The sequence below is a fragment of the Diachasmimorpha longicaudata genome, unplaced genomic scaffold (assembly GCF_034640455.1).
Source record: "Diachasmimorpha longicaudata isolate KC_UGA_2023 unplaced genomic scaffold, iyDiaLong2 ctg00000055.1, whole genome shotgun sequence".
Lineage (NCBI taxonomy): Eukaryota > Metazoa > Arthropoda > Insecta > Hymenoptera > Braconidae > Diachasmimorpha > Diachasmimorpha longicaudata.
Genome location: NW_026973895.1, coordinates 3,424,124 through 3,445,443, shown reverse-complemented (window position 1 = coordinate 3,445,443; position 21,320 = coordinate 3,424,124).

Sequence of the window (21,320 nt, the reverse complement as noted above, 5' to 3'; positions counted from 1 at the left end):
TGGACACGAGTCAATCTAAGAGTGATATGACTCCGATTGAAATAAATGAAATGAAAAACAAATAATCTCATACAAAAGAAAAATCATAATTCTGAAAAATACATAAATTCATTTATTGCATTAAAAGAGAATACACGAAAAATCAAGAAATAATGTAAACTAATCATTCCATAAGACAATGGTCATAAAAAGTTATGAAAAAATAGAATTTGTTAATAAACAATTAACAAATATTTATAACAACTAAATGAAAATCAGTGGAAAAGAAAGAACGACCACCGGGGTAAGCACCCATCAAAAATCTCTTCTTAATCTTCATAAATAGTGAAGATATTAATTTTTGAAGTTTCATACACACACACCCATACAAACCCACGCATCCGTGTGTCCACCAAAACTTCGGAAAATTCTAGCGTACGCATTATTGACGATAGAGAAATGGTTTCCATACAAAAGGGACTCCATATTCTGAGAGCTATTTATTCCATTCATAAAAATAATAAAATTTATTAACAAATATGATTGTTGTAAACAAAATATACATGAAATATTCTATGAACAATTCAGAAAACCTGTAAAAGTAAAGTTCAGTAGATCCTAAATATGTATCTCAGAAATCTCTTCTTAATCTGCATAAATAGTGAAGATATTTATTTTTAAACTTTTACACACACCCACACATACAAACCCATGCATCTGTGTGGCCACCAAAACTTTGGAAAATTCTAGCATACGCATTATCGACGATAGAGAAATGGTTTCCAGACAAAAGAGACTCCATATATTGAGAGCTATTTATTCCATTCATAAAGATGATAAAAATGATTAACAAATATAATTGTTGTAAACAAAACATACATGAAAAATCCTGTAAACAATTCAGAAAAATCGTACAAGGAAGTTCAGTAGATCCTTGATATGTATCTCAAAAATCTTTTCTCAATCTTCATAAACAGTGAAGATATTGATTTTTAAATAATTCACACGACACACACACACTCAAATCCTTGTATCGGTGTATGCAAATAAAGTTTGAGAATTGTTAGCGTCTTCCCTATGGGACATATGCAAAAACATCCCATATAGAAACTATGGCATAAATTGTGAACTACAAAAATATGTAATAAAAAATTGTAAAAGTCAATAGACAAAACTGACTGTCTATTGACATGTCATTAGGAATTACCCCTAAAAATTCTCAAATTAGCAAAAGTAGCGCATTTCAATAACAAGAATGAGAATATGAAAGAAAATTAAACGAAACTCAACAATTTAAACATGTCAATTTTGATAAATTAGCGATCTTAATTGTAAATGTTAATAACTACGAAACTAATGAACGAATTGCTACCAAAAAAATCCATAAAAATAGTCCACTGAACCCTCTAACGAATGAGCCATTGATTAGATTTTTCACGTTATAAACAACGCCATCAAAAGTTAATAAACATTTTTCAAGGTCAAGTCAATATCTCCGAAAGTTGTATAGTTAAGAAAATGAAAATTTATGGTAAAATACTATAAAATGTGGACATTTGAATGGAATAATAATCGTTCCTGATTACTGAAAAATACTATTGTTATTAACAATTGAAATGTTATAAAAAATTGTCAAAAAAGTTTTAATACTAGAATCGTATTTCTAGACCAAAAATAGTGTCAAAAACGAATTTTGTCAAATTTGTCAAGAGACAATGTCAATAGACAAAAATTGCTACTTGTAGTACCATGAGGATGCTAAAAGGATCCATTTAAGCTATAGTGAAAATCATGTTCAAAAATTAATTTTAAAACAGAAAAATCATTGTCAAAATATCGGAAATAATTTTTAAGAATTAAAAATGTAATAACGAAAAATGTAATAAGGCATAAGAGAATGTCACAGCATTAGATGAGACTACACACAGAATATATGAATACGCATCACGCGCCATCCCTACTCTCAGTCAAGTGGAGTTGCACGTTAAACGAAGCATCCCCACCATCCCTACTACTGGATAGCGTGCGCCAACGATCGACGCGGTGAATAATCGGTCAGAGTAGTCTCAGTGCCGCAGAGAAACGGCAGTTCAACTTCAACACCAGCCAGCAGCAGTCATCTCTCCGAAGAGCTCCGGGAACATAAAAACGACTAAGTTCCCAATAATTTTTGGACTTAGAAAATATTTCGTGAGTTGTGGACTTGGAAAAATTTCGTGAGTTATGAACTTAGAATAATTTGGCCTTCTGTACTCTTGAACTTAGAATAATTTTGCCTTCTGTACTCTTGAACTTAGAATAATTTTGCCTTCTGCACTCTTGAATTTATGATAATTTTGCTGTTTGCGCTGTTGAACTCACAATTATTTTGCCTTTCGTATTTTTCAACATAAGATTTATTAACACGAATTATTTTTCGAAAGCCACCATTCACTTTAATTATTAAATTTAACCATGTCAAGTCTCAAACAAGTAAAGAATTTGTGGTGAATAAAATAGAAGTGATATCAAGTGTTGTGAAAAAGTGTTAACTTCCCCATCACACAAATCATACCGAGAAATTTTGCCGAGGCGACCCAAGACGCTCGTTTAAAAACGGTGGCTTGCGAACCCCACGAGAATTTATCGGTTGACTTACGTGAACAATCACTCTTGAATAGAATTAATTGATAAATTTTGCCGAGGCGACCCAAGACGCTAGTTTAAATAACGGTGCCTTGCGAACCCCACGAGAATTTAACAATTGAATCTTTCATTGCATAATTTTTAGTAGAATTAATTGATAAATTTTGCCGAGGCGACCCAAGATGCTCGTTTACGAACGGTCTCTTGCGAACCCCACGAGAATTTAACAATTAACTCTTTCATTCCAAATCTTCAGTAAAATTAATTGATAAATTTTGCCGAGGCGACCCAAGATGCTCGTTTACAAACGGTCTCTTGCGAACCCCACGAGAATTTAACAATTAAATAATATAATCAGAAAAAAAAAACCCGCACTCTCTTAGTGAAGTGAACCAACGAATAAAAATATAGTTTTCGTTCGATATATATTTATTAATTTTGTTTCTCTCGGAAATCCAGAAAAGAAAACGTCATCAAGTGAAATCAAAAAACTTTATCCATAAAGACTACAGAAAACGCATCATCCATCCAGCCAAGCAGCCGTCCAGACAGTGACCCAAAGGATTCATTAGAAAAAAACAACGAAAGTGAGTAACGTGAGGAAAACATTTATTCTTTCTACCCGGATGTCGTTTGATATTCCAAAAAGGGAAAGGTTAACCACTATTTACGGTTTTCGGTAAAATTCTCAACGTTAAAATAAATCAATCTAGCATGTCCTTCTTAAAATCGGCAAGTCAAATTTTAATCGGCTACCGCTCGACGGTTAAAAATTGTTATTTCGGCTTCCCAAAATTACTAAGATCAAAAACGGAAGGACAATATTGAAACAACGAAACCAACTGAGATTTTATTTCTTCTAATAACACCAAATTCACCGGAAATACGTAACAAAAATGGTGCTAAGTGTGGGGTTTTTCTCAGTCACTTTTTCGGTTTTTTTTTATTGTATTAGTTGGCTGGTCGCACACATAATATTAATCTAATGAATTTTAGCACTTTTAACGCCTATCATCCTAGAAGATACGATATACTGACCAACATTCGTTTTTCGTTTCATCGTTCATTTTATTTTACTCGAGTTTTTTTTGTTCTAAAAGAAAAAAAAAAATTATAACAAATCTCAAAAAAATAATCGATTAATTCAACTCGTTACCATATATATATATTCATATAGATTCATTGGTTTTTGATTTTAAAATTACATTAATAAAATTTATATATATATATATATATATATATATATATATATATATATATATATATATATATATATATCAATACTTGCATCAATTAAAATGGATAATTACGAAACGAATGTGGGTGAGATACCAGAGCAATTAGAAGAAGCCCGCGAGCTGAATCAACAACTCTTGGAAAGATTGAAATTAATCGAAGAACAGGCCCAAATAATTAAAGACCTGCAAGCTTCAGTAAAACAATTGAAAGAATGTCAAACGCAGACTAGTAATTCTCCGTCGGAAGGAGATTTTGAACGACCCAATATTTCAAATCAAAATTATTTGGCAACTAACGTAATTCTGGATGAAATGGCTACCCTTAAGAATGACATAGATTTACTGAAAAATCAAACTGCACAATCACAACCCAGCAATACACCTATCAATGCGCACTACATTCCGAGTAGAATCACAGTTAAAGACGCACTCTCGTATATACCTTCTTTTGACGGTTACAATATAACAGTTACACAATTTATGAGAGCTTGCAATCGTGCATGCTCTATGCTCGACCAGTCTACCGTTCCCATGTTTTTAGCACTTGTTCGTCAGAAATTTAAAGGACGTGCACGAATAACCTTAGAAAATTTGGAATATCAAACACCTCTGGAGCTTGAAACTAATTTACGCAACTTTTTTGATCCTTATAAAACTACAACTGAATTGAAAGCAGCGCTTGAGAATGTTTGCAAGAAATCGCAAGAGCATGTTGTAGATTACATTAACCACGTTAAAAGCCTCTATTCTGATGTAATTAAAACCGAAACGCTTGAAAGAGAATATTTAACAGTAGAAGATGTCACTAAACTTGAAAAAGATACTATTAGAGCCTTTCTGAATGGTCTTCCACCTTCGCTTCGTATCCAATGCTTATCTAAACCACATACGACTCTAGATGAAACATTTAAGAATACAATCGAAGTGTATAAAATCCACGAACGCGACATGACTCGATTTCACGAGCCTCAAAATTTTATTGGCACAACTCAAACTAACTCACACAGCTCTGGAATTAATGCAAACATTCCACAAGAGGACAACCGCGTTTTCCATCGACGGGACAACGAAATTTCACATCGAAACGGGTTCAGCAAACCACCACAAGGGTTTAGTAACCCAAAAGCAATATCGCAAAACAGATATCACAATAATCATTCCAGGAATTTCAGCAACCCAGGTTCATGGAATAATCATCGCTTTTCTGAGAATCGAAAAAATTTTAGTTCCTCTAATAATACTGGTACTCAAAATTATTCAAGTAATAGCAATTTTCGGCAGGAAAACGGCAATAAACCAAGCTATATACCGGGAGTTTTTTGCGAATTATGTCGATCGCCAGGGCATAACTTGAGTAACTGTAGAAAGTTAGCTTACATGAACAGACAAAAAGAAATGAATTCAAAAAATGGCCAACTCCCCGAACAGAATATTGGCGGGTTTACGGGGAGCAATCCGAATCAAATCCCGTCACTATCTCAAAACCCGTGCAACCAATCGAGCGAAAATCAAATCCAACCGAATTTCCCCTCGACTTCGGGAACAATCACGGGAACTCAATAAAACGCGATTGCACACTACGAAATTCTAAATTAAATATTCAGGACACTTTGAAAAGCACAAGTAATAGTAATATAAATATTTCCGGAGCGGATCTAGCGAAAATACCGATCAAAACCATAGAAGAATTATACGTCGATCAAAGAGCACGAACAATTAATGCCATCAAAACACATGAAGGGCTTAGGGCGTTATGGGAACAAAAACCATCATTAATGCGGTACGGACTCGGATATCATGAAGAATTGAGGTAGAAATCTCGGGGGTTAAACGTAGAAAAACAAGTACAAGACTCAGTTAATAATAATCAATTCGAAAAAAATAATTCAGAGACGAACGTTAACATTAATTGTATACCTCACGAACCGATTAATGCGATAGTTTCCCCAGTAGAATCAGAGATTAAAATTTCCACAGAAAATACAAAAATAAATTCCGATTGTTCCATTAACACCACTGCGCGGCGCGCGTCTGAACAGCTATCTAACGCTAATGAATCCGTAGCTACAAATCCTCCCAATCGAACACATACGGAATCAAATAACCCTAAAACATCATCAATTGAAACTAGCGATGTCCATCATCTAAAAGAAGCACAATTAGACACGGAAAAATCAATTGAAAATCTCAGATTAACCGCGCCCGTAAAACCCAGTGGATCTAGTGAGAGGACTACAGCAGAAAAACTTCTCGATTCGAAAGGACAGACAGAATTAAAGCCTTATTCTCGTATTGCTCACGTGCAAATTGGAAAAACAAAGATCGCGTCCGTTACATTATACTCATCACAATTAAAATTACCAACGGTGATGATGATCGATAGTGGTGCGGAAGTCAATTTAATTAAAATCAGCGCTCTTAATTTTCACGCCCCAATGAATAACAAAGACATTATTGAGCTTCACGGTATTACTGACAATTTTATTAAAACCCTTGGAACCGTTTTAATTAACATTGATAACTATTCCATAAAATTTCATGTAGTGAGCGACTATCTACCTATAATTCAGGCCGGAATTATTGGCGCAGAATTTTTCCATGAGTTCAGAGCCACTCTTTCGTATGAATCTAAAACTTTTTCTTTCCATAATGTAGTGATGGAAATAACTTACGACGACTATCAAACAATTCCTAAAAATTCTTCCTGTGCATTTACAGTTCAATTAACCAAAGATTCACCCACGGTTGGCCTTATCTCGGATATTTACATTGCAGACAAGGTTTCCATAATTGGAAGTCCAGAATTGAATATCCAAGGAAACGCATACGTCAGAGCTATCAATCAAAGTGATCAAGATTTGACCTTGCCTACGCCTGTGATTAAGATGGGCCAGTGTAGTTGGTTAACATGTAGAGGAGAGACTGATGCACAGCGCGAACTGATCCGCGAAAACAATTTTCAAGAAGAGCCTAATTCTCATATTCAAAAACTCGACTATCTAAGTCACAAGCCAAATTGGTTCGCAACGCTACCTATTGATCCTATTCAGATTAATGTAGTCTCAAGCGATAAACTCACTGCTGAACGTGCAAAATCCATACAAAACCTCCTCCATCTCGATCATTTGACCGAAACAGAAAAGACTGTAATTACTGAACTCATTAGCCAACACCAAGACCTTTTTGTTCTTAATGACGAAGCTTTAGGTGCTACAAATGCAATTTTTCATCAAATTAATACAATAGATGACGTACCTGTATTCAAACGACAATATAGATTCCCGCCTATTCACAAAGACGAAATTATAAAACAATGTACAGAATTAGAGGCAAGAGGTATAATTAAACCATCCGATTCGCCCTATAGTTCTCCCATTTGGATAGTTCCGAAAAAGGAAGATTCCTTAGGAAATAAAAGATGGAGAATGGTAATTGACTACCGATCTCTCAATGAAAAAACCATCGGGGACGCCTACCCTCTCCCAAACATTAATGAAATATTAGACCAGTTGGGAAATGCCCAATATTTCTCAAGCTTTGACCTTGCTAGTGGATTCCATCAAATCCCTATTCATCCTAATGACACACATAAAACCGCATTCTCTTCACCTTATCAGCACTATGAGTTTACGCGCATGCCCTTCGGTCTCAAAAACGCACCCCCAACATTCCAAAGAATGATGGATAAAGTCCTAATTGGATTACAGGGTAAAGAATTATTCGTCTACATGGATGATATAGTGATCTATTCTCAGACTCTTGAAGAGCATGTTCGGAAATTTCAAAATTTGAGTAAGCGCTTACGAAAGGCTGGTTTGCAACTCGAACCGGATAAATGTCACTTTTTAAAGAAAGAGATCAATTATCTGGGACACATTATATCATCTGATGGAGTACGTCCGGAACCAAAAAAATTAACAGCTGTCCAAAATTTTCCAAGACCAACCAATCAGAAAAATATCAGACAATTTCTTGGCCTAACCGGGTATTACCGTCGATTCATCCCAAATTATGCAAAAATCGCCAAACCTCTAACCTCTCTCCTAATGAAAGACATGAAATTTCAACGGGGCGACGAGGAAAACGAAGCCTTTAGTAATTTACGGAACGCGCTGTGCAAATCTCCCATACTGCAATATCCAGATTTCACCAAGGAGTTTGTAATCACGACAGATGCTTGCGGATACGGCATCGCCGGAATTCTCAGTCAAGGAGAGATTGGTAAAGATCTTCCAATTGCCTATATCTCAAGAGTATTAGGAAAATCAGAAAGAAATTACTCAACTATAGAAAAGGAAATGCTTGCTATCATTTATGCGGTAAACTACTTTCGACCTTATGTCTACGGTCGGAAATTTACATTAGTTACAGACCACAGGCCTTTGACTTGGATTAATTCGGTGTCGTCGCCAAATTCTAGAATTGTTAGGTGGAGACTAAGTATGCAGGATTTTGATTATCGAATAGTATATAAACCAGGTTTAGTGAACGCAAATGCTGATGCTTTATCTAGAAATATTCCATTTAATAACGAAACAGAATGCGACAACGATGATACTTTGTTAGATATAAAAAGAATTTTCACGATTGATTCTGACACCTCTTCTAGTGATTCAATATTTACGGCCCCAGCAAAACGAAAAAAGAAAGAGGTAACAAAAGCATTGACGAAAAGATCTCGGGTGGGAAGCGATGATATTGACATAGTAGTAGATAACAGCACGAAATCAGAGGACAGTGAGAATGTAGGTAGAAATACAAGAAGTAATATAGCTGACGAAGATATCACGCAACAGACAGGCTCAAGTAGCGCGACGGAAATCTTAGCCGAACATCCGGCATCCGAACCCCTGATATCACCTGAAGGAAATGACTCAGATAACGAACATAATCACAGTAAGCGATCCAGTAACGGTGGATTAGCGGAGAGCGAACGCAGCTCTGAGTCATATCCTGCAAGCGTTGCAAATAATCAAGACATCGACCCATCCCACTATTTACCCCCAGCCGCTTGTGATGAATTAGATGAAACATTTTTTGATGACGGGTCTCTAGGGTTAGCAGACTTTACTGAAATTATGTCCGACATGTTCATATCCCCAGAGGATGCACAAGATAACAACTCGACTGATATACTCAGAACAGATCCTATTAGCAATCATGAGAATGAGGCAGTTGAGGTCGATATACCTGACTCAGATGATTCAAGCGATTCGAGCGAAGAAATATTCCCAACAGCTCGCGTTCCATTCGAGAATCAACGACAAAGGGAAAATAAAGAAAGACTACCACCAAATTCGCGAATAATTTCGGATCAGGTAATTGAATGTCGTGACAATTTAGCCATGCGACAAGACAATTATCTTATCTTTACTTCTATAAGGGGTGAAGCTTGCGATAATGGAGCTCTGGAAATACTGCATACAATCGATTGTCCGATCAATGATCTCACTTTACTCCGTGTAAAAGTTATACCTTATAAGAAAAAACTTACACTCATCCTACCCCTGCGTAATAATAGGAACAACATAGTGGTCGAAGAAGACATTCGCGAAGGGTTACAATCTGTTCACAACGCAATAATCGATCTCAATATCAAATCAATTAGCATAGCTAAGACTGATCAATTCGACGACGTCCCATGGAATATAATAGAACAAATCCTAGTAGATACATTTGCACCAATTGATGTAAAAATTACAATTTGCACGCAAGAAGTCATAATCCCCAATGGGCATGACCGATCCGAAATCCTACTCGAGTATCACGCTAGCGCGACGAACGGTCATAAAGGTACGACGAAAACTTTTAATCGTCTTAGGCAGAACTTTTTCTGGCCAAGTATGAGACAAGACGTTATCGAACTCATTCGTAATTGCAGGGTATGTCAGCTAAAGAAATTAGTTAGGGTTAAAACGAAACAGCCTATGGTTATTACCGACACACCTAAAGCAGCCTTCGACAAAATCGCCATAGATATGGTGGGACCTTTATCGAAAACTAAAAATGATAATATATATATTCTCACCATTCAAGATTTGTTAACTAAATATTCTCTAGCTATACCTTTAAAGAACGGAGATTCTAGAGAAATAGCAATTGCTCTTGTTAAAAATTTTATCTGCTATTTCGGAGCACCAAAAATCATACTCACCGATCAAGGCTCAAATTTTATATCTTGTCTCATGAAAACAATTGCCAAGAAATTTCGAATTAAACAATATCATACTACTGCATATAGACCTCAAAGCAATGGATCGATCGAAAGATCCCACCATGTCCTCATACAATACCTAAAACAGTACGCAGACACCCATACAGATTGGGACGAACTATGTGAATTAGCTTCTTTTGCATATAACACTAGTGTCCACGAGGGAACGGGATACACTCCTCATCAATTAGTATTCGGGAAATTAGCTCGATTACCATCCAGTCAAGCCGCTAATGAGCCAATCGAGCCTACATACGGAGACTATTTGCGCCAACTATTTACTCGAATCACTAAATTTCAAGAAACAGCAGGACAAAATCTTCATCAAGCAAAACTTAAATCTAAAGAATATTACGATGCGAAAATAAATCCACAACAGCTTAGTGTGGGAAATAAAGTATTTTTGCTTAAAGAACCCAATAAGGGAAAAATGACTGACCAGTATGAAGCTCCTTATAATATTATTGAAATACTAGAAAATTGTAACGTCATAATAAATAGAAATGGAGCCAAGAAAAAGGTTCATATTAATAAGCTACGGTTATCTAAAATGCAAGTTTCTCTCATAACCACATAAATGATAACACAATAGACATTAAGAATAAAAATCTTCAAAAGTTCGAATCATTATTTCAGCTAGAATAACTAATTGATAATGAATATAAAACAAAAAAGAAAAAAAAAAACAAAGAAATCTATAAATAATACATAATTAAATACGACATACACTAAATAATAAAAATTATAATATTCATATACATATGTATATGTATACACATGTATGTATATACCTAACATTAGCATCATACTCATGATGAAGTAACAATACTGTGGGCTGGCATGAGTTCGAGTATTGATTGTCACCTTTGCGATAACGTGAAAACAAGTGAAGAAATAAGTAGAATATATAATAAAATACTGTAACGATAGGCCACTGACGAGTAGTATGTAAAATTATGAATTGAAGTGTAAGATTTAGAATAAGCCTGAAATTCCTTCAGCATGAATGAGCTGACCCATGCAACGCCCTACAGCTGCGGCTTAAGGTTCCGAATATCGGCATCTAACTCTTCAGGATATCAGGGATCGAACTTGATGTTCTGCGGACCTTCGGCCTGAAAAGAAAAGAAGAAAAGAAAACAACAACGACGAACAAAACACAACCCTATTTTGCTTTCCTTACCTGCTCTCCTATATCCATCCCCCGACCTCTTGATACTCGAAAATCAATTCGAACTATCGCTGGAAAGATGCTCACGTCATGTTCTCACTCAGAAAATACCGCGTACACCTGGCAAAGGACGAAGAAAATGAAAACAAAATATTTAAAAGAGAGGTCACAATCTTGCTGACCAACACTAAACAACAGATATTCAAAATACCTTACATGCGTAAACCAAGCATTCTACACGATCGTGACGACACGATATGAGTGGAGAACGTGAACAAATCGCAGAAAATTGAATACCAAAATGGAACAGCATATACACAGACCTGTCACAGCACCATTGGATGAACGAAACCTTCCTTACCATATGAACGTCCCCATACCTTTCTAATAATCCTAGCCAAAGAAAACAACAAATGTACGTACTATGACCAGACTTCGGCAGTTGATCCGCAGGCATTAGTCGATCCATGATACCAAAACGGACAACAGAACAGCAAGGAGCTAAGGATACCGAAGAATACGAGCGGAACAGGATCAGAAGATTATTATTTTACTACACTGTATCTCTTATTATGTTATATCATGTTCAATTACATTAAAGTCCAATACTTAAGATCTATGGGTACCTCGCAAACGTGACAATACGTAATTTAACTATACAAAAGTGACTTGGACCACTTAACACTACGCTTAAGCCTATAATAATTTAAAAATCAAATAATCAAACATATATTGGGCAAAAATATTTCATGAAATTTCAATGTTCTATATCTATCTATATATGTTCACGGCAAGCAATACCTGGGTTTACTCAATTGGGAAGTAACCACTTATAAGCACCTCCCTTTTTCTCAATAATACCTACACGAACAGATATCTAAATTAAACCTACGATTACAGAATATACAAAATGGATCCGTCAATCCGATACAGGACGTTACGAGCGTCCTTAATACTGAATTATCCTGTTAGTCTCAGGAATCAAATAAATAATAAACTTACTACGTATGCCAGAAAAATCGCAGACTGCAGAAAAGCAAAGGAGAAACCGGAAGCGCTTAACAATTTAACAGAGAATCTCGAAGAAATACTCAAACCACTACACATCGCTGTCATACAAGGAGTATTATTTGACAACATGCATTTTATAAAATTGGACACGAATCCTCAAATCATAAAATTTTACATGAATGATGAATATGATTGGCGCAAGGAAGCCAAACTCTGCCGACAAATAATTAAAACATTTAAAAAACTACTGAACTGAAAAAAAAAAAAAATAGGAACATTAAATACGTGAAGTGGGACTACAAAACTCAGTGCAACAAATAATTAGAGATTAGATAGTGGAATACATGGATCGAATAGTTAAAACCAATCGAATACTGTCAAACATGCAACGCTTAGAGAAAAATAAATCATGATATATTGACTTTCAGTGGGTTAGGGGCTTATACTTTCGAGGTAATGTACCGGAGAGTCCCCTGATAGAGTTCATAACGATAAAATATGTAAAAGCCACAAAACTATGGAATAAGGACCGTGATTGGTTGATTTTTCACACAAAAAAAAAAAAGGGACGACATTAGTAACAATGAATAAACTATAATAGACTTTTACAGTTGCTTTTGTCGCTAAAACAGACAAAAGCAACTGCACTCACCATGGTCATGTTACGTATTCACATACGTTTTCTATGAATGATGTCCCCTTGAATAAATTGCGAAGTATAAACGATGATATCAATCAAACATAAATACTAAATACCGCTATAAATTACTGATCATATATTTCAACCAGAGGCCATGTAACAAAACATTCTTAGATGAATGACCAAAAAGATTCTATATATAAATAAAAATAAAGAAATGAAAAGATAGAAACATTGACGAAGGACGGAACAGTATTTCTCCCTCTGACGTCGCAAGCCGATGACCTTTAATACAATCATTGCACAGAATAAATAAATGATTACTTAAATACAAAATAAAAATAATTCGGGACCATACAGGAGCCCACATACCAATGATTAAAAGAAACTCAGCTTTGGGACGTTAGAACAGGGTTAAACCGCGAGGACGAGTAACGCACCCTCTCAGAAATGATGAAATCTAGGAAATTTCCACGTATATATGGACACGAGTCAATCTAAGAGTGATATGACTCCGATTGAAATAAATGAAATGAAAAACAAATAATCTCATACAAAAGAAAAATCATAATTCTGAAAAATACATAAATTCATTTATTGCATTAAAAGAGAATACACGAAAAATCAAGAAATAATGTAAACTAATCATTCCATAAGACAATGGTCATAAAAAGTTATGAAAAAATAGAATTTGTTAATAAACAATTAACAAATATTTATAACAACTAAATGAAAATCAGTGGAAAAGAAAGAACGACCACCGGGGTAAGCACCCATCAAAAATCTCTTCTTAATCTTCATAAATAGTGAAGATATTAATTTTTGAAGTTTCATACACACACACCCATACAAACCCACGCATCCGTGTGTCCACCAAAACTTCGGAAAATTCTAGCGTACGCATTATTGACGATAGAGAAATGGTTTCCATACAAAAGGGACTCCATATTCTGAGAGCTATTTATTCCATTCATAAAAATAATAAAATTTATTAACAAATATGATTGTTGTAAACAAAATATACATGAAATATTCTATGAACAATTCAGAAAACCTGTAAAAGTAAAGTTCAGTAGATCCTAAATATGTATCTCAGAAATCTCTTCTTAATCTGCATAAATAGTGAAGATATTTATTTTTAAACTTTTACACACACCCACACATACAAACCCATGCATCTGTGTGGCCACCAAAACTTTGGAAAATTCTAGCATACGCATTATCGACGATAGAGAAATGGTTTCCAGACAAAAGAGACTCCATATATTGAGAGCTATTTATTCCATTCATAAAGATGATAAAAATGATTAACAAATATAATTGTTGTAAACAAAACATACATGAAAAATCCTGTAAACAATTCAGAAAAATCGTAAAAGGAAGTTCAGTAGATCCTTGATATGTATCTCAAAAATCTTTTCTCAATCTTCATAAACAGTGAAGATATTGATTTTTAAATAATTCACACGACACACACACACTCAAATCCTTGTATCGGTGTATGCAAATAAAGTTTGAGAATTGTTAGCGTCTTCCCTATGGGACATATGCAAAAACATCCCATATAGAAACTATGGCATAAATTGTGAACTACAAAAATATGTAATAAAAAATTGTAAAAGTCAATAGACAAAACTGACTGTCTATTGACATGTCATTAGGAATTACCCCTAAAAATTCTCAAATTAGCAAAAGTAGCGCATTTCAATAACAAGAATGAGAATATGAAAGAAAATTAAACGAAACTCAACAATTTAAACATGTCAATTTTGATAAATTAGCGATCTTAATTGTAAATGTTAATAACTACGAAACTAATGAACGAATTGCTACCAAAAAAATCCATAAAAATAGTCCACTGAACCCTCTAACGAATGAGCCATTGATTAGATTTTTCACGTTATAAACAACGCCATCAAAAGTTAATAAACATTTTTCAAGGTCAAGTCAATATCTCCGAAAGTTGTATAGTTAAGAAAATGAAAATTTATGGTAAAATACTATAAAATGTGGACATTTGAATGGAATAATAATCGTTCCTGATTACTGAAAAATACTATTGTTATTAACAATTGAAATGTTATAAAAAATTGTCAAAAAAGTTTTAATACTAGAATCGTATTTCTAGACCAAAAATAGTGTCAAAAACGAATTTTGTCAAATTTGTCAAGAGACAATGTCAATAGACAAAAATTGCTACGTGTAGTACCATGAGGATGCTAAAAGGATCCATTTAAGCTATAGTGAAAATCATGTTCAAAAATTAATTTTAAAACAGAAAAATCATTGTCAAAATATCGGAAATAATTTTTAAGAATTAAAAATGTAATAACGAAAAATGTAATAAGGCATAAGAGAATGTCACAGCATTAGATGAGACTACACACAGAATATATGAATACGCATCACGCGCCATCCCTACTCTCAGTCAAGTGGAGTTGCACGTTAAACGAAGCATCCCCACCATCCCTACTACTGGATAGCGTGCGCCAACGATCGACGCGGTGAATAATCGGTCAGAGTAGTCTCAGTGCCGCAGAGAAACGGCAGTTCAACTTCAACACCAGCCAGCAGCAGTCATCTCTCCGAAGAGCTCCGGGAACATAAAAACGACTAAGTTCCCAATAATTTTTGGACTTAGAAAATATTTCGTGAGTTGTGGACTTGGAAAAATTTCGTGAGTTATGAACTTAGAATAATTTGGCCTTCTGTACTCTTGAACTTAGAATAATTTTGCCTTCTGTACTCTTGAACTTAGAATAATTTTGCCTTCTGCACTCTTGAATTTATGATAATTTTGCTGTTTGCGCTGTTGAACTCACAATTATTTTGCCTTTCGTATTTTTCAACATAAGATTTATTAACACGAATTATTTTTCGAAAGCCACCATTCACTTTAATTATTAAATTTAACCATGTCAAGTCTCAAACAAGTAAAGAATTTGTGGTGAATAAAATAGAAGTGATATCAAGTGTTGTGAAAAAGTGTTAACTTCCCCATCACACAAATCATACCGAGAAATTTTGCCGAGGCGACCCAAGACGCTCGTTTAAAAACGGTGGCTTGCGAACCCCACGAGAATTTATCGGTTGACTTACGTGAACAATCACTCTTGAATAGAATTAATTGATAAATTTTGCCGAGGCGACCCAAGACGCTAGTTTAAATAACGGTGCCTTGCGAACCCCACGAGAATTTAACAATTGAATCTTTCATTGCATAATTTTTAGTAGAATTAATTGATAAATTTTGCCGAGGCGACCCAAGATGCTCGTTTACGAACGGTCTCTTGCGAACCCCACGAGAATTTAACAATTAACTCTTTCATTCCAAATCTTCAGTAAAATTAATTGATAAATTTTGCCGAGGCGACCCAAGATGCTCGTTTACAAACGGTCTCTTGCGAACCCCACGAGAATTTAACAATTAAATAATATAATCAGAAAAAAAAAAAACCCGCACTCTCTTAGTGAAGTGAACCAACGAATAAAAATATAGTTTTCGTTCGATATATATTTATTAATTTTGTTTCTCTCGGAAATCCAGAAAAGAAAACGTCATCAAGTGAAATCAAAAAACTTTATCCATAAAGACTACAGAAAACGCATCATCCATCCAGCCAAGCAGCCGTCCAGACAGTGACCCAAAGGATTCATTAGAAAAAAACAACGAAAGTGAGTAACGTGAGGAAAACATTTATTCTTTCTACCCGGATGTCGTTTGATATTCCAAAAAGGGAAAGGTTAACCACTATTTACGGTTTTCGGTAAAATTCTCAACGTTAAAATAAATCAATCTAGCATGTCCTTCTTAAAATCGGCAAGTCAAATTTTAATCGGCTACCGCTCGACGGTTAAAAATTGTTATTTCGGCTTCCCAAAATTACTAAGATCAAAAACGGAAGGACAATATTGAAACAACGAAACCAACTGAGATTTTATTTCTTCTAATAACACCAAATTCACCGGAAATACGTAACATCTCGTAAAAACGAATATGTATAATCGACGTTTTCTCGATGATAAATCGTCCCCAAGCAGGCTTCCGGCACTGCACTCGTGCAGTTCTACGCGACGAAGCTATTGCACGCGGTTTCATCGGCCTACGACAATGTGTACTCAAGTTATATGCCATCATATCGAACACGAAATCAACTTCTATGATTGAGTTTTTCGTGAGCTGTGTTCGGGAAGAAAACGATGTTGCATCAGTTTCCTTGGTCATTTGACGTGCTGAAACCGAATATGATGCCAGATTTCGTCTAGGAGCAGCCAAAAAATAGTGATTCTCACGATCTCGTAACAACGCATATGTATAATCGACTTTTTCTCGAAGACAATTCGTTCCCAAGCAGGCTTCCCGCATTGCACTCGTGTAGTTCGACGAGACGAAGCTATTGCACGCGGTTTCATCGGCCTACGACAATGTGTACTAAAGTTATATGCCATCATATCGAACACGAAATCAACTTCTATGATTGAGTTTTTCGTGAGCTGTGTTCGGGAAGAAAACGATGTTGCATCAGTTTCCTTGGTCATTTGACGTGCTGAAACCGAATATGATGCCAGATTTCGTCTAGGTGCAGCCAAAAAAAAGTGATTCCCACGATCTCGTAACAACGCATATGTATAATCGACTTTGTCTCAAAGACAAAGGGTTCCCAAGCAAACTTCGCGCATTGCACTCGTGTAGTTCGACGAGACGAAGCTATTGCACGAGGTTTCATCGGCCTACGACAATGTGTACTCAGGTTATATGCCATCATATCGAACACGAATTTCAACTTCTATGATTGAGTTTTTCGTAAGCTCTGTTCGGGAAGAAAACGATGTTGCATCAGTTTCCTTGGTTATTTGACGTGCTGAAACCGAATATGATGCCACATTTCGTCTAGGTGCAGCCAAAAAAAAGTGATTCCCACGATCTCGTAAAAACGAATATGTATAATCGACTTTTTCTCGAAGATAAATCGTACCCAAGCAGGCTTCTGGCATTTCACTCGTGTAGTTCGACGAGACGAAGCTATTGCACGCGGTTTCATCGGCCTACGACAATGTGTACTCAAGTTATATGCCATCATATCGAACACGAAATCAACTTCTATGATTGAGTTTTTCGTGAGCTGTGTTCGGGAAGAAAACGATGTTGCATCAGTTTCCTTGGTCATTTGACGTGCTGAAACCGAATATGATGCCAGATTTCGTCTAGGTGCAGCCAAAAAAAAGTGATTCCCACGATCTCGTAACAACGCATATGTATAATCGACTTTGTCTCAAAGACAAATGGTTCCCAAGCAAACTTCGCGCATTGCACTCGTGTAGTTCGACGAGACGAAGCTATTGCACGAGGTTTCATCGGCCTACGACAATGTGTACTCAAGTTATATGCCATCATATCGAACACGTATTTCAACTTCTATGATTGAGTTTTTCGTGAGCTCTGTTCGGGAAGAAAACGATGTTGCATCAGTTTCCTTGGTTATTTGACGTGCTGAAACCGAATATGATGCCACATTTCGTCTAGGTGCAGCCAAAAAAAAGTGATTCCCACGATCTCGTAAAAACGAATATGTATAATCGACTTGTTCTCGAAGATAAATCGTACCCAAGCAGGCTTCTGGCATTTCACTCGTGTAGTTCGACGAGACGAAGCTATTGCACGCGGTTTCATCGGCCTACGACAATGTGTACTCAAGTTATACACCATCATATTGAACACGAATATCAACTTCTATGATTGAGTTTTTCGTGAGCTGTGTTCGGGAAGAAAACGATGTTGCATCAGTTTCCTTGGTCATTTGACGTGCTGAAACCGAATATGATGCCAGATTTCGTCTAGGTGCAGCCAAAAAAAAGTGATTCTCACGATCTCGTAACAACGCATATGTATAATCGACTTTTTCTCGAAGACAAATCGTTCCCAAGCAGGCTTCCCGCATTTCCCTCGTGTAGTTCGACGAGACGAAGCTATTGCACGCGGTTTCATCGGCCTACGACAATGTGTACTCCAAGTTATATGCCATCATATCGAACACGAATTTTAACTTCTATGATTGAGTTTTTCGGGAGCTCTGTTCGGGAAGAAAACGATGTTGCATCAGTTTCCTTGGTTATTTGACGTGCTGAAACCGAATATGATGCCACATTTCGTCTAGGTGCAGCCAAAAAAAAGTGATTCCCACGATCTTGTAAAAACGAATATGTATAATCGACTTTTTCTCGAAGATAAATCGTACCCAAGCAGGCTTCTGGCATTTCACTCGTGTAGTTCGACGAGACGAAGCTATTGCACGCGGTTTCATCGGCCTACAACAATGTGTACTCAAGTTATATGCCATCATATCGAACACGAAATCAACTTCTATGATTGAGTTTTTCGTGAGCTGTGTTCGGGAAGAAAACGATGTTGCATCAGTTTCCTTGGTCATTTGACGTGCTGAAACCGAATATGATGCCAGATTTCGTCTAGGTGCAGCCAAAAAAAAGTGATTCCCACGATCTCGTAACAACGCATATGTATAATCGACTTTGTCTCAAAGACAAATGGTTCCCAAGCAAACTTCGCGCATTGCACTCGTGTAGTTCGACGAGACGAAGCTATTGCACGAGGTTTCATCGGCCTACGACAATGTGTACTCAAGTTATATGCCATCATATCGAACACGAATTTCAACTTCTATGATTGAGTTTTTCGTGAGCTCTGTTCGGGAAGAAAACGATGTTGCATCAGTTTCCTTGGTTATTTGACGTGCTGAAACCGAATATGATGCCACATTTCGTCTAGGTGCAGCCAAAAAAAAGTGATTCCCACGATCTCGTAACAACGCATATGTATAATCGACTTTTTCTCGAAGATAAATCGTACCCAAGCAGGCTTCTGGCATTTCACTCGTGTAGTTCGACGAGACGAAGCTATTGCACGCGGTTTCATCGGCCTACGACAATGTGTACTCAAGTTATATGCCATCATATCGAACACGAAATCAACTTCTATGATTGAGTTTTTCGTGAGCTGTGTTCGGGAAGAAAACGATGTTGCATCAGTTTCCTTGGTCATTTGACGTGCTGAAACCGAATATGATGCCAGATTTCGTCTAGGAGCAGCCAAAAAATAGTGATTCTCACGATCTCGTAACAACGCATATGTATAATCGACTTTTTCTCGAAGACAAATCGTTCCCAAGCAGGCTTCCCGCATTGCACTCGTGTAGTTCGACGAGACGAAGCTATTGCACGCGGTTTCATCGGCCTACGACAATGTGTACTCAAGTTATATGCCATCATATCGAACACGAAATCAACTTCTATGATTGAGTTTTTCGTGAGCTGTGTTCGGGAAGAAAACGATGTTGCATCAGTTTCCTTGGTCATTTGACGTGCTGAAACCGAATATGATGCCAGATTTCGTCTAGGTGCAGCCAAAAAAAAGTGATTCCCACGATCTCGTAAAAACGAATATGTATAATCGACTTGTTCTCGAAGATAAATCGTACCCAAGCAGGCTTCTGGCATTTCACTCGTGTAGTTCGACGAGACGAAGCTATTGCACGCGGTTTCATCGGCCTACGACAATGTGTACTCAAGTTACACACCATCATATTGAACACGAATATCAACTTCTATGATTGAGTTTTTCGTGAGCTGTGTTCGGGAAGAAAACGATGTTGCATCAGTTTCCTTGGTTATTTGACGTGCTGAAACCGAATATGATGCCACATTTCGTCTAGGTGCAGCCAAAAAAAAGTGATTCCCACGATCTCGTAAAAACGAATATGTATAATCGACTTGTTCTCGAAGATAAATCGTACCCAAGCAGGCTTCTGGCATTTCACTCGTGTAGTTCGACGAGACGAAGCTATTGCACGCGGTTTCATCGGCCTACGACAATGTGTACTCAAGTTACACACCATCATATTGAACACGAATATCAACTTCTATGATTGAGTTTTTCGTGAGCTGTGTTCGGGAAGAAAACGATGTTGCATCAGTTTCCTTGGTTATTTGACGTGCTGAAACCGAATATGATGCCAGATTTCGTCTAGGAGTAGCCAAAACAAGTGATTCCCACGATCTCGTAAAAACGAATATGTATAATCGACGTTTTCTCGATGATAAATCGTCCCCAAGCAGGCTTCCGGCACTGCACTCGTGCAGTTCTACGCGACGAAGCTATTGCACGCGGTTTCATCGGCCTACGACAATGTGTACTCAAGTTATATGCCATCATATCGAACACGAAATCAACTTCTATGATTGAGTTTTTCGTGAGCTGTGTTCGGGAAGAAAACGATGTTGCATCAGTTTCCTTGGTCATTTGACGTGCTGAAACCGAATATGATGCCAGATTTCGTCTAGGAGCAGCCAAAAAATAGTGATTCTCACGATCTCGTAACAACGCATATGTATAATCGACTTTTTCTCGAAGACAATTCGTTCCCAAGC